The 15,789-nt window shown below is 41.0% G+C and overlaps 1 protein-coding gene across 1 annotated transcript in view; it reads left to right on the top strand.

The window, feature by feature from the left end:
* ARHGAP35 (Rho GTPase activating protein 35) overlaps positions 1–15,789 on the top strand; it is a 105,885-nt gene that overhangs the window by 36,204 nt on the left and 53,892 nt on the right. The window lies entirely within an intron of this gene.

Genomic DNA, 15,789 nt, shown 5'->3' with positions numbered 1-15,789 from the left:
ATTGTTTAACAGTAAGACTGATGCTGTGCCAAAGAACACCTAACATGTTTGTTTTACTGTAGCGAAAGTGGTTGTCTAACACGATTGCCCATACTTATTCCGTATCGTTCTTGGCATAAGTGTGCCCCCCTCTCCTCCCTGGCCCCCGAATCTTTGAGAGCAGTGTCACTTGGAACCATTTTTCACCTTAACCCTCCCCCCACATAGCTTGTTCTCATGTAGATTTCTGAGGGTGTAGAGAGGTGAGTGGCCCCAGCTGCCCAGTAGTTATTTTTGTCCGCTTAAAACCGAGCTAGCTCAGAGCATGCTGTTTCTTGGTGCTTTCCTCACCCTGTGTGTAGTTTTGGAGGTTTGGGGGTGTATAATTGACTGATCTGAAGATTCAGAGCTTGGGTACCAGAGGCCCACTTTTCCCAAGAGTGTGGGGATTGTTGTGGGCACCCCTGTAAAGAGAAGGGATGAACATCTTGTTATATGTTATGTTGCATGGTGGTCCTTCTCCTTGAACTTACTGTGGGAAATGCCAAAGAGTACAGAATCAATAGTGATGCAAGATGTAATCTTTGGCTTGAATACATCTTTATATAGAGAGTAAATGGCAACAATAGATTTTACTATGCATGAAAAGGAGGCAGGAGGCTTTGGTGACTACATAACAATTGGTGTCAAAATTGAGTCCTTAAAAGTACATTGCTAGCAACTTTTACAGCCTTGTTTTTAACTTAATTTAGTCATACGGGAATAAAAAATGAAATTCTAACTCCCTCCTCTGTCCATTTGTCGTCATACCTGAAAGTATCCTTATCCATGGATATAATCCTACAATCTTGAGATACCGCATGAATGCTTTGAGATTAACATTGCTACTGTGTAAAAAAAAAAAATAGTTTTATCAGTATCTTTCTTCACTAAAAAGGAATGCTGACGAGCTTAACATATATAGTAACGAGAAGTTAACATGAAACTACTATATTTTGATACATTGCCAACAATTTTGTGCAAATACATTTATATTAGTATAGTATATGTCATGGTTAGAGCTAGCTGCACCTGTTTTTCCCCTTCTGTTCTCTTTCAGTGAACCCCTTCAGGTGTCAAGTCTCATTCCTTTACCTATCCTAGGGTGGAATTCTGCAATTCTTCTACTCTTAGACTGGGCCCTAGGCTACAGTATCCTTTGTATCCAGCATTCTTACCCAGCAGGTCTGACTGAATTCGGGTAACCTGTGGTTCTTCATTTTGGGAGTCTGTGACCAATGGCATACAGTGATTAGACAGCCTTCATAGAAACAAGTCATTGTTTATTTTAACATTAAGACCAGAACATTTAGACAAAAAGGATTTTAAAACAGGCTGCATGCATGTCTAGCTTAGCTAAATGCATACCGTTCCCTGACAGTAACTTAAGCCTCCTAGCTTCTTCAGACACCCTTAATGGGGTGTCGTCCCAGTTGGGTTTCCCTGAACAACTACTTGCCTCCTGAGAGAGAATTCCTTTTTAAACCTGCCAGAGTTCTTTTGATCTCATGTGTTCTCAGGCCTTTTCCTGTCCTGATTGATACTAGTTTTGTAGGTTAGCTGAAGAAGAGGCAAAATCTTCAAAGATAATAGTCCTGGCATTGTTCCTTTACCACCCTCAAGTGTTTGCGAAGAGATGGCTTATCTTGAGCAATTCTTTCCCATCCTGCCAGTTTTTTCAGACAGTCTCCTGTTGCAGTAAATCAATACACTCAAACAGTCATAAATTATTATGGAGCAGCTTTGAATGTGTCACAAAGTACACTTAGCTAAAATCAAGAAGGAACCCCTCTGTGGCTCAGAACCTGAAACGGGAGAATAAACAAATGCAGAGGAAGATTGAACCCAGAGAGACCCTAGAACTGTGGGTATCTAGACTAGGCAAGTAGATGCTGTAGGAATGATTCTTCAGCATTCCTTTTTTAAAAAATAGTCTAAGGTGCTTTACTTATCTCTGTTATACTGACAACACTAGGTGCAGTCATTGCAATCAGATTTACTCTTCTCCCTATTGAGAGACCGAGAGTCACAGTGTTTGGTGCCAAACTCCTTTGGCAGTGAACATTGATCTCGTTTCCACCAGCTGTCATGTTTTTGGCAGTCAAAATTCCTCCCCCATATTTTTATCCATATAGGCAGGGGATGTTGGGAGTATCGAGTAGTGAGTGAAGTTCTCCATTGCCCCAGGAACGATGTCTTTGATTTTGTTTTGCTGTATGTCTCAGGCAAATTAGCAGGAAGTTGAGAGACTGGGAAACTAATACTTCAGAGTTCTTGAATCTACTAATAGAAAATATCACGGAAGCATCATGGCTGTACACCAATTCCAGGGGTTCTCAAACTGGGGGTTGGAACCCCTCGGGGTCATGAGGTTATTCCATGGGGAGTCACAAGCTGTCAGCCTCCAACCCAAACTCCGCTTTGCCTTCAGCATTTATAATGGTGTTAAATATATAAAAAAGTGTTTTTAATTTATAAGGGGGAGGGGTCACACTCAGAGGCTTGCTGTGTGAAAAGGTGTCACCAGTACAAAAATTTGAGAACCACTGCCCTATTCAGTTGAAACCAATCTGCAAAATTGCCCAATTCCTTTACTGAATTAGACAATAAACAGGACTTCTGACTTGCTGGAGCACAGGTTTCTTGAAATGGCCCTATGGCTAGATATTAAATCGACATATTAAAAACTACCTTATTCAAAAGGAACTTAAGGTGGGATTTTCTGAAGTACCTTGTTTGTGGTAAGGTATTTAATTGTCAGCATTGGAAACAAATATTTTCAATTATTTCAGTTCTACCTGTTCTGTTGATAAGAGTGCCACATAGCCTTGTATGTCCACTTTACCCCAACCCTGGTATGGAGGGGGTTACCTGTGAGGGCATTAGTGGAGTTGTGTCTTCTGTGCTCTCCTTTTGAGTCTGAAACCATCTCACTTGTGACAGAGGTTTACGTAGATACCTGTCTACTAGGAATTTGGCTGAAACCCACAAACTTTTGCATATTTTGGAAAGGCATTGTGTTCCTATGAGGTGAATGGTGCTGTAACCGATTTTGTAATCTTTTATATGCAGTTATAGGGTTTTTTTTGTTACAGAGGTGCTTGTTGCAACTCAATAGTTAAGGCTGAGTTCCAGTTTGCACTTAATGTAGAATTTCAACTGCTTTGATTTGTAAGTAAAATGAATTAGAGGGCTTTTCCTTCACCCTCCCACTTTCCTGGTTCTTGTCGTGCAGACAGCAAGCAGCAAAAGACCAGAAGTCCGAAGCGCAGACAATGCGATGTTTATTCGGGTTAGTTTCTAAGCAAGCATATTCCAAAGCCCTTCACGCCAGTCGGGCTTATCTCTATACACCGATAGTCTGTTCCCCAGTGTTCTGCTTCCAGCTCTGACGCCGCAGAGCGTTTACCCGTGTCCCCCTTCCCACCTCTGATGCCGCAGAGCCTTGCCTGTGTCCCTGTTCTCCCCCCCCCATCAAGCATGATTCCAATTTTGCAATATCTTCCCCAAGCTAGCAGTGCTAACTCTGAGTACACTATTAATTTTCTGAGAATTTACAAGTAAATCCATTGATTAATTTTGAGCTACAGTTAGTTAATTTGAGTCCATTAAGAAATTTAACATCTGTAAGTCATCTTTGTTTCAAATGATCTTAACAATGAAATAACACACTTGAAACTTCCCATGTAGTTAAAATTAATTGAAATCATGGACATAGGCTATATTTGAAGAAATTAAATTGTAATTAAGATAAGTTATTAACAGTTGTATCTGTTATGATACAGATTACAGACGGGCTCGGGTAACTGTAAATGGGGCCATTGTGATGTTAGATTACTCAACCGATTGCCACCCTTCCTCCATAGCTGATTTTTGTCCAGCAGTTCTATTTCATATAATAACTTATCGATTTGAGGCTCCGTGGACTCTAGTCAGGAGTTCTCATCAGTAGATTGTGGTCCAACCAGCACTTCCCTTTAAAGATTCCATGGTGGCATACTAGCTGGAGCCATCAGAGTTTGTAAGGCTACCCATGCACTGCTTTCTCAACTCCACTGTGCATTCAGGAAGTACTGATGAACTGAGGCGAGAGTGCAGGGGAAGCACAGACACGTTGGGATTTACGGATGGGGCTCTCGACTTGTTCTCCCTTTACACAGCACTGATCTCGGCAACGCAGCCTTCTAAACCAAAAAGGACATTGCAGATTAAGGGATAGATTCAGCAGAACACTTTGGGAGCTTTGTGTTATGCAAAGCTGTTGTTAAACCCATATCCACTGGCTAGTGAACTCTGGCTACATTGCACTGTTTTCATATACCTATGAATCTTTAAAAGTCAAAATTAAAACAAAAACAAGTAAGGTTGATATTACATATCTTGAAATAAATAGAAATCTTGCATGGTAGAATTCTCTTTAGGCTTCTTTTTTAGTGTTTGTGTATGATGATTTAAATTTTAAAACAAAGGAAATTCCCGGAAATGCAAACTACATTAAGAGGCGAAGATTTATAGTACGTATCGGTAATTTAAGGGTAAGAAATGTTGTAATGCTGTTGTAAATATCCAAAAATAAAGTATTGTAAACCCAAGAGATTAGAATTAAGGTAATATTTAAAAGAAATCAAAACCATGTTAAAGAAAGAAATGCATAATTAAGGCATCTAAACAGCCTTAGCTCTGCAGTGTAGTAATGCTATGATAGGTAAGAAATATGAAAAAAACAAACTTAATTTAATCTGGGACAACACACCCTAAAATGCCTTAATCATAATCAGAGACAAGGTGGATGAGGTAATATCTTTTATTGGACCACCTTCTGTTGGTAAGAGACAAGCTTTTGAGTTTACAGAGAGTTGCTCTTTTTTTTCCACAAAGGTCAGTTATAGACTGATCACCATCAGTCCTCATCCTCAAAGGAAACCTGCACAATACTTTCAAAAGTCAAGCCTGGGCGCTTAAATTTATAACTTTGCAAGACGCAAAAAATCATGGTCTTAATATTGACACCGGATTTATGTCTTTTTACAACAATCTGTAATCCACTAACTCCCCCTTTTGTCCTGTGACTATAGGGATGTTAAAGGGTCACTTCACCTTGAATGGGCCCTTAGAATATGTGTCAACTGCTTATGCTACGCTATCTGTTCGACCTTGTATTTAGCTGTGACACTCTGAGTACCTTTCCCAGACCCGAGGAAGAGCTGGTTGGTTCAATTAAAGATATTACCTCCCCTACTTTGTCTCTCTAATATCCTGGGACTGACATGGCTACAACAATACTGCATACAAAGATAGAAATGTATCCTATAAAGCTAAATTGCTACTTTAATAATATGTAGATCCCAAAATTGAGACTTAACCCTTTATCTTCCTTCTTCAGGCTTCCACTTTCCTCATAATTCATGAGTAACGTATCATTTCCTAATTAGACATGTAGGATAATGTACCCAGGAGCTGAGACTTTTGTCTGTGCATTTCAGCTGTACGGGTTTAACATTGGCAGGATGATATCCTATTAAAACAAATGCCTGTACAGTCAGTGTAAAAAGCACAGAACTTTATAAGCACAGCAGAAAGCAGTGGATTACTTTTTTAGAGTCTGGAACACCTTAGGGACAAATCTGCAATTAAAATTTCTCAGACTTAAACTTCCTCGTCCCAGGAATGTTGCCAGTGAACATCAGCGGCGTATTATTGCCTAGGCCGACAAATTTGAAGGGGCGGCAAATTTGAGCACCCACGGAGAAGCTCCCCTGCTCCAGCTCGCCTCCTCTGCGAGCGTGCCGCCGCGTCCTGTTTCTCTCCCCTCCCTCCCAGCGCTTGCGCCGCGAAACAGCTGTTTTGTGGGGAAGGGAGGGAGGAGGGAGAACGCGGTGCGCTGGGGGAAGAGGTGGGGCTGGGGCGGGGATTTGGGGAAGGGATCCAATAGGGGCAGGGAGGGGGTGGAGTTGGGGCGGGACTTTGGGGAAGGGGTTGGAATGGGGGTGGCGAAAGGGTGGTGAGGGCGGGGCCAGGGGCAGGGCAATTATTTCAGGGCCTAGGGGTGGCAAAATCAGTAATCCGCCACTGGTGAACATGCAATGATCAGTTTTAATCAGTTTTCAGTTGATTGACCTGCATCTTTGAGAAAAATTAAATACAAGCGTGGTCCAGATCTGGTATTGTGCCATAAATCAATAGGCCCTTGAATACTATGGTATAAAAATGCCTGTAAATAAATGGTGGAGTATCTTTCGAGGGCATGTATGTGGAGGGAGGGGAAGAATAGAGGCCCAGAGACCATGTATTTAAAATGCCGATTTGAAGGAGTAGTGTAAGCATAAGTGATTAAAGTCCACTGTGTGTATCTAAGAGTTGGTATTTCCCACCGCCCACGTCAAGAGGTCTAGCAACAGAGCACTGTGTGCAGAATGCTAATGTGGGAAAGGGCAGGAAATTCTCTGACTTCTCAGCTAATTTGCTAGTTGCTGTGAAGCTATGAAATTTACATACCAGGTAATGGTTTCACTGCAGATGTAAATGAAATATCTTAATTGCATTGCTAATGCATCTACCATGGTAGTCATACCTGGGTGTGTTTGTCATGATTTCATTTCATTCTTTCTGAGCTATTTTGAAATCAGCCTGTTGTCTGCTATATCTGCTTGATTTCAAAATGAAGTGTGTACATTTCAGGACTGCGCATGAGGGCAATGCTACTGAAAGTCTCTTCGTCACCGCCCTCTCCCTCCCCCCAGTGTGTTTTAAAGAGAGTTCATCAGAGGAGCTGTGCAATTTATTTTCAGAAAACACTGGTGAGCTAGAGAAACCGTTCTCCCAATATTCCTTTGGAAATCCAGATGCACAGCCTTGCTTGTATGGCCTTGCCAATAGTACCTCATCTTTAAGATGAGTCGGATGCTCTTCTTTGAGTGAGAAAGTATATGTCTTACTTGCTGCCTACCTATGTGTTCCTTATTCTGTAAGGATGGAAAATGTGGAGTTAGTCCTGAAATAAGAGAATTTCCCCCCCATCCCAAATTTTCATATTTGCATTTGGAGAGTTGTGTGAATTATGAATAAACAGCAGGTGGTGAACACTCAGATTTCCCTGCCATTCAAAAGATGGTGAATTTTGACAGACAAGTTGAATGGTATGAAATTTGAACCGTGTGTAATCTTACAGCATGGAAAAAAAATATTTTTGTTGTAAGGAACTATAGTGGTTTGCATTGTAAACACCCTCTCTCACCAACTGGACTACAGTTTTGTTTCTTTAACGTGAAATTATTGAGAAGGCTATTCTTCAGTGATTATGTAAGGTTAGTGCTGTTCCTTGCTTCAAATTGAGCTTTTCACACAGGTTTTGCCAACTTGCGCTGTAGAAGATTGTTCCTTACAATGAACAATAATAATAGCTACTAAATGGAAGGGTATTCTCATTCTTTCATCCTTAAACTCTTGTCTTCTTAAACAATGTTGCTACTGCTTTGCAAAACAGTGGTGATTTCATACTTGCAGCAGCTGTCCCTTGGCAAGCAGGGTAGGGTGGTATACTTCTTTTCATTGGCATTGGAGTGCTGTTCCTGAAAAACAAAGGAGAGCTGAATTGGTAGAAGTCTTGTACAGTCTGAGGAATCGTTTTGAAGTGGAGAGGTTTTTGCAATTTTTAAACCTTTTTGTATTGTGCGCTTGCTTTGAATTATAAAAATAGAATCTCTTAAAAAAATCTGTCAGAGCTTAACACCGTTGGGAATTAAATTAGAATAAGAAAAAGCCTATTTTTAGAAAACTATATTCTCTATTCTAAGACCCTCAATGGCATGCAGACCTCTGACTGGAAACCAAGTTTTAATTAAAGAGGAGGTGAACAACAACAATTCTTGACCTATAAGGTGAGAGTCTTACCTGGGTGGGAACAATCTCTGAGGTGCATGAGAAGTGCTGATACAGAGAGCTCCTTTCTGTAGGAAAAGCGTATATCCATAGACCTGCTAAACTGTGCATTGGTTTAAAGGGACACATTTTAGTAATTTAGGTGCAGAACTCAGTGCTTAAATATTGTGTGATAAGTGCTGTAAAAATCGATCACAGATGAAAATTTGAAGTATTTTTTAACTAAAAGATCACAGGACAGGGGAAGTCTCCTCCAAAACCCATTGCTTATGGAATACCTGGATTAAAAAAATGTTTTGTGCTTGGCTATTTCAGAGCCAGCAGAGGGAGCACAAGTTAATTGCCAAACATAATTACTAGCTCTTGATGTTGATGCACAAACAAGTAAATTGAAAGGCTTTGTTAATTTCAAGCTCCATTGGAAACACAGGGAGAGAACCTCAAATATTTGCCAAATAGAAAATGGCAAAATTAATATTTTTTATAATAATGACAAATAATCTTTCAAGCTTCTCAGAGGGAATAAATAATGGAGTAAAAATATCCTTCTGGTATCCCTTTTTTAGAAACTTACCCATTAAATTTAAAGTTTTAAGCTGTAATAGCATGTTACCCTGAGTAATTCATGAGCAGGCACCAGTCAGTGCTCTGATTCTTTGAGTCAAAATAAAAACTTACCTCAACTCATCAGTCCGTTGAACTCATTCTTTGTCAGATAAAGGCTGTATTCTGGCAGTTATTTTCCTGAGGTAAGCTCATCTGCATTAGATAGATACACTTGGTGGATGTAGCAGGTATGTGGATAGATTTTTATGGGTAGAAGGGCCCATTGTGTTCATCTAGTCTGACCTCTCGCATAACACATACCATAGAATTTCATCCTGTGCTTCCTGCATCCAGTGGTAAGTTGTTCCAGTGGCTAACGACTCTGTGGTGTGGGTTTTTTTTTTAATTGTGCCTCATTTTCGGGTTTGGATTTATCTAGCCTCAACTTTCAGCCATTAGTTCTTGGTATGCCTTTGCTTGTCTAAAGAGCCTTCTACTCAGATATTAACTGACTATGGAAGTGCTTATCGAACATGACATAGGTGCCTCTTAGCTTTCTCAATAAGCTAGCTAAACCTTATTAAATCTCTCTGTAAGGCATGCTTTCTTGTGGTTCTCTAGTCCATTGTTTATGCAGTTAGTAACTATATTATTCTCCTTTTACAGATGGTGTAAATTAGGCACAGAGGTTATGGCTTGCCCAAGGTCACAAAGCTAGTTATTTTGTTTTCCTGGTCTTAAAACAAACATAGTAACACTTACTGCTTTGTATAGATGTAAAATGAAGGTTAATACTCCACATTTTCTAATCTGCTGAAAGATCTGTATAGCGATGTTGCAAAATACATTAGCTATCCCTGAAGAACTGATTGAATCTGGTAAATCGAAAATAGGAAGACTTCAGTTAAGGCATTATGACCTCCGTCTTCAAAGATCAAGCTGCTAATAAAAGGATCCAATTCCCTCTAATCTTTTTTTAGTGACTCATCTGATACTAGAGTTTGTTGCAAGGCAGATTTTGCTCATTTCTTTGGGCTAAGAAATGAATTTTCTCCCTCAAGTTTAAAATTTGAGCTCTGGTCAGAAAGTTAACTTTATTTTTAAGACTCAAATGATATAATAGAGCAAAATATACACTAGGACTAAATCCAAGACAGGGATGGATAGAGGAGAGTGTTCAGCAGCTTTTAGAATTTCAGGTTTGGTAAGAGGCAAATTGTGCTTGGCATTTTAATTGGTTCTGCAAGTTTTGTGTTGTTTTAACATATTCCTGTTTTGTCCTGCCAGCTTTTTAGTTAGTAGCCTTCCTCACTCTGTTCAGTGTTATCTGCTTGTTCCTGTAAAAGGCAAAGATCCCTCCAGGTATGTGGGAGAAAACAGTTGGTTCATGAAATCCAAGCTCCAGGTATCACAAGGGGCTTAATCATACCATTTCAATTCTATCTTTTCATATGTGTTCGCAGTGGCCTTGGAGACAATATGCCTAATATAATTACTTAAAGCTTAAAGCTTACAGCGTCTGCACCTTCATGAGGCCAACTGTCAGAGTAACATGTCCAGTGTGGGCTTCTACTAGCCTTTCAGTCACTTTGATTTTCATGATAAATTTCTTCTTTCTTAGCATCTTCCATAGTCTGCAAGCTTTCTGTAGCTGATTCAGTACTTGGTCTGATCACAGTTGGTAAGAGATGATGTAATTTAGTTCTAGCTACCTTGTTTTAATGCAGTGGTTCTTAAACTTTTGTCCTGGTGACCCCTTTCCCAAAGCAAGCCTCTGAGTGCGAACCCCCCCGTATAACTTAAAAACACCTTTTTATATATTTAACACCATTATAAATGCTGGATGCAAAGCGGGGTTTGGGGTGGAGGCTGACAGCTCGTGACCCCCCATGTAATAACTCCGCAATTCCCCTGAGGGGTCCCGACCCCCAGTTTGAGAACCCATGTTTAAATGCAACAGAACTTTAACTCTATCTTTAACTTTAACACAGTGAACTTGTGGAACTCCGTACCTGAGGAGGTTGTGAAGGCTAGGACTATAACAGCATTTAAAAGAGAACTGGATAAATTCAGAGTGGTGAAGTCCATAAATGGCTATTAGCCAGGATGGGTAAGGAATGGTGTCCCTAGCCTCTGTTTGTCAGAGAATGGAGATGGATGGCAGAAGAGAGATCACTTGATCATTGCCTGTTAGGTTCACTCCCTCTGGGGCACCTGGCATTGGCCACTGTCGGTAGACAGGATACTGGGCTAGATGGACCTTTGGACCTAGATGGACCTGGGCTAGACTGGGCTAGGTCTGACCCGGTACGGCCGTTCTTATGTTAACAATGGATTATGATGCTTTTCACCTCTAGGTTACTGGTTTGAATCCAGAACAGGATGATAGGAAATTTAGCATATTCCAGCTTCAGTGGTCCATATGAAACAAACAAATGGACTTTTGGTCCAGCCCCAAACAAGGATGTGTATCCATATTTCACAAATCATCATCACTGTTGTCACTAATTGGCCTGCAAATTGGCAGTCTCATTGGAAACGAATAATTGAATGACACACTGAAGCTGAACAATCTTTCTGAATCCTAGAAATAGTTTATTCAGCTCAGGTTTGAGACATTCACGGGAGTCAGCTTATGTTAATGCTGTCTGTACTGTAAGTAGAAAACATCAGTCTCCAATATTACCAATCTGACACCTTTCACCAGCATTAAATTCACTTTAAAAAATACAGTTATTTATTAGTTGTATTATTGTAGTGCCTAGAAATCCCAGTGTGCTAGACGTGTACAAACATATAACAAAAACATGGCCACTGACTTTTTTGCTTAGTAAGAAAATATTACTATGCTTTTTACTCCTCTTTCAGTTTCAGGCTGGCATATGTGGAGTTGAGTAGCCCCGTTTGCCCACACTTGAAGAATGCCTACATTGATTAGGATTGCAGGGTGCCAATTTTCTTCTCATTTGGTGTGTCAGGTAAAGCATATCAGCACTGGAGAGTGGTACCGGTAACCAGATTCCAGCATCAGTTCCTCCCAGATGTCTAGTGGGAAAAGGTAGCTCTGCTTGTGACCACTTGACAAGTTGTGATTGTAAGTTGAAAAAAGCTGCCAGCATACTTGTAGTCATTGCTTACCCCCCGTTCAGTCCTCATTTACATTTTTATCCGTTTTCTTTCGCCTTTAATCTTGTCTAGTAATTAAATACCTAAAACCTCATCCCAGAACGTAAGTCTTGTCCAAGTGAATTGCCTGAAGTTTTGCCTGTTGTGGTTTAGATGCAGAGATGCCATCATCTATGTGATGCTTCTTGGCACTTAACCATCATTCCCCTTTGTTACAGGGAGAATGGGCAGCTTTTCCCTTAACCATCAGGCTGCTCTGGGCTGCTGTTAGAATTCTCTCCATATTCTGGCCACCAAAGTGATGCCATTGTGTCAGTGTATCACTCTGTGCAATCTGATCAAATCCTTCAACAGGCAGTGGGTGTGCCCTTGCAGTTCAGCTCAGTTGAAAAAAACACTATTTTTTGCCAAGTTCCAACAGACCTATGAGCTACTTCAAGAATGCAAAGATCCAAATAGTTCTGGCTCTCAAGGTAACTCTGTTCTCTGAACAGCTACCAGACTCTGCTTTATTGCTTTTTTGAAAAACAAACACAACCTCATATACCATTTTGTCAGCTATGTACTATACTGTTGTCCAAAGCATAATACATTAGCATTTATTCAGCACTTTGTGTTTTTGTGTTCTGCACAGCCATTAATTAATCCATCCTCACACCTCTGAGATAGCTAAATATTATCCCCATTTTACAGACGATTAAATATTTTTAAAATAAAGACAGCTATGCTTTTAAGTCTGTGTGGAGAACTCCCAGCAGGATCATGATATAATTGCTTCATTATAATAGGGAGTACAAAGCATAAACTTTGAAGCTTTTCGGCAGTTACCCACTTCTAGTTCTTGGTCCTTTGTCTGCTTTCCACTTTCTCTCACACTAAAGCCATTGTTACTTTACCTGGTCTGGCAACTTCCAGAGCCTCTGTTTTGAGAGGGGAAGAACACTGAAGAATGTGCTGCTTCATTAGGTGCTCATAAGTGGGTTCTCGAGCCCTTCCTTGGAAAGCAAGAGTATTGTCATTGCTGCTGCTTTATTCCTTGTCTCCCACCCTTTCCTGGTCTCTGTCAGCCAAAAAGTTAGACCTGGAGCAGATTCCAAGTGAGTCTCCTACATAGCAATGCAGGCATAAATTATAAATATCCCTGTATGCAGGCCTTTGTTTCTGGCAAGGTTCTTAATGCTGAGACCCAGCCAAGACACCTGCTGTTTTTATAGAAACTGTCAGCGTGCCTGAAGTGCTGTGAAGAGTCCTTACCCTTTTAAAGACCAAACAATTATATTCTCTCTGAGCAGGAGATGTGTGGGGCAGGCAGTTCTATTGTATGAACTGGACATGCTTTTTTGTAAGTACAATTCTTGGTGGGTTTTTTTTTTAGTGAATTCTTAAAAATAGGTAGCACTGACATGCATCTGTCTTTCTAAAGACTTAATTTATCTCTTTTGTAGAGGCTTTCAGTCTGATTTGCTAACTGAGAATTAGTGGCTGTAAATGAAGATGGATGTTGGGATGGTGTTGCTTTCTTCTTGCTGAGTGCCAGCTGCTGCTTTCTAACCCTTTTAATGGTTCCCTAATGAGTGACACATGCCCAGCTAAGGGCAGAGGACTGTCCATTAGACATCTGGCAGGTGGCACCAAAGGATGATGTTTCCAGCTGAAATTTACACAGTAACGCTTTTATTGCCTGAAGTTCTAGAAGGGTTTCTACATATGTTGTAGCCTCAAATTTCCTTGATGCCCTGACTTTGGTGCACACTGCATCTAGTCACAGGAGGCTAGAGATAGAGCTACAGGTTACCAAGCATTCTGGTGCCTTTCGGCTGAGTCTAAGGTCTTGTCTACACTGCCACTTTACAGCGCTGCAACTTTCTTTCTCAGGGATGTGAAAAAACACACCCCTGAGTGCTGCAAGTTTCAGTGCTGTAAAGTGGCAGTGTGGACTGTGCACCAGCTGGGAGTGCTGGTACTACTCCCCTCGTGGAAATGGTTTTTTTAACAGCGCTGGGAGAGCTCTCTCCCAGCTCTGGTGCTGCGACTACACTGCCGGGTTTAACATTGCTAGTGAAGACATACCCTCACAAACTTCTTTAGAAATCTGCTATATCATCAGAATTTGCTTCTTGTAAATGTTTATCAGCAGTTCCTTTCCCCTTTATGGTTTATCCGGCTACTACTTCTGAGGAAGGAAGAGAGATTCATAGTTCTAGTATTTGTATTCCTCCATCATCCTGCTGTGCTATAGATCAGTGGTGCTCAGTGAGGGCCCAGGGCCCACAGGGGCCTGCAAGCAGGTTTCAGGGCGTCCGCCAAGCAGGGCTGGCATTAGACCAGCTGGGGCCCAGGGCAGAAAGCTGAAGCCCCCACCACCTGGGGCTGAAGCCCAGGGCTCCAAGTTCCGCCACCCGGGGCTGAAGCCGAAGCCTGAGCAACTTAGTTTCACAGGACCACCTGTGGCATGGGGCACCAGGGAATTGCCTTGTTTCCTACCCCCTAATGCTGTCCCTGGCTTTTATATGCAGAAAAACAATTTTGGCACAGGTGGGCCATGGAGTTTTTACAGCATGTTGGGGGTACCCTGAAAAGAAAAAGGTTGAGAACCCCTGCTATAGGTGATTAAAATGATGTACAATTTGAAAGCTTTCCCAATTACAACTTCCTGTCGTCTCACTATTGGATCTCTGATTGAAACACCGATTGCAAACTTCTTCTGCATTGAAGAGGTCTCTCTTGTTTGTTAGCTCGGTCCAAGCATAGTGTACCATACTTCATAGGGTTCTTTGGGAAAGATGAGGATTTTGTTGTCTTGGCAATTGTACGTTGACATTTTTCAGTAGATCTCTGAGCTAGAGTATGGCTGCATTATTTTAGACAACCTCCCAAGGTTTTTCATCTCATCTTGGAGCCAAATGTGAGAGGGCAGTGTTTCTTTTTCACCTGTTGATTTATTGCACAGAGCACAGGAGCATGTGACAAACTGCACATCAGACATAGTAGGCGTGGCAAGGAATTGACATTAGGATTGAGAACTGTAAAGTACGTATATTAGAAAGGTGGAAATAAGTGTCTCCCTGTACTGATCTGCTCACTTTTCCTCACTTTCTGTACACAGGACCAGCACACAGAGGTACATGTAGTAGGTTACATTACAATTGTTGTGTGGGTTTAGCTTTAAGCATTGACAAGGTTTTCATTCCTTTTTTCACCACTTTTTTGCTACAAAATTTGTCACGTGATACCTGTTCTAAATTTGCTGTTTGCTTTTATTGGCACAAACAAGATGCTGTGCCTGTTGCACAAAAATAAACGTTTCTCTCATTATTGCAAACTCAGTATTGTTCTGATGTGTCCATGTGTGTCACCACTGCTATGCAGGAGGAAGTTTTATAGAAACACAGACTAAACAGGAAGTGATCTGTTCCAGTGGGGTGGGGATATAGACAATGGGGTGTGTGTGTGTGTGTTTCTTGGAGTCACATGGCCCAGCATCTGGATAGCAGTGCTCTCTAGGGAGGTTTGTTCATGCAGCCATATACAGTTATTAGGCTTCTAGAATTACAGTTCTATGACATTGCAGGTCAGGAGTTTGAGTAAGAATAATCAGCTCACCAGGGCTCAAAATAAATCTGGACACCTGCTCTCATAAGTTATTTTTTGTCCAAACTAGAAACTGTATGGAAATTGAGCCACCACTGATTGATATTGTCCAACACTTCAACATCTGTGTCTTCTGCTAGATCTCCTACCATCTACCTCATCTGGAGAGAATGTTAATGCTTATTTTATGAATCAGTACCTATTGAAAAGTGTGTGACTAGCCAGCTTACCTATTGAAAAGTGTTTGACTAGCCAACTTTTATTCTTTAGCTGTACAAGCATTTCAAAAACAATTACATTCACATAATGCCCAAAATAAGTTGCAGGGAGCTTCTTCACTCAACCAAAACCATCCTTTCTCAATCCACGTGCTTAAGAAAAAGACTGAATAAATGTGTGTGGGGGGAGGGGGGCAGGGGGATGACAAAAAATTGACAGGGATGGAAAAAATTCCGATGGATAAAGGGCTTTTCATTGAGAGTGCCCTTCCTGTGGTCCACTGATCTATAAATCTATGGACAATAAACTCAGATAGCCCTGTTGATCTCAACTATTGCAGCATCACTCAAAGAATGGAGATAGTTTCATAGATAACTATAGCCCAAACGATAAAGATGGGAACTAGTAGTT

The sequence above is a fragment of the Mauremys mutica genome, chromosome 15 (genome assembly GCF_020497125.1).
Source record: "Mauremys mutica isolate MM-2020 ecotype Southern chromosome 15, ASM2049712v1, whole genome shotgun sequence".
Classification (NCBI taxonomy): Eukaryota; Metazoa; Chordata; order Testudines; family Geoemydidae; genus Mauremys; species Mauremys mutica.
The sequence above is the reverse complement of the archived record's forward strand: the minus strand, read 5'-3'. Positions and strand labels throughout refer to the sequence as shown.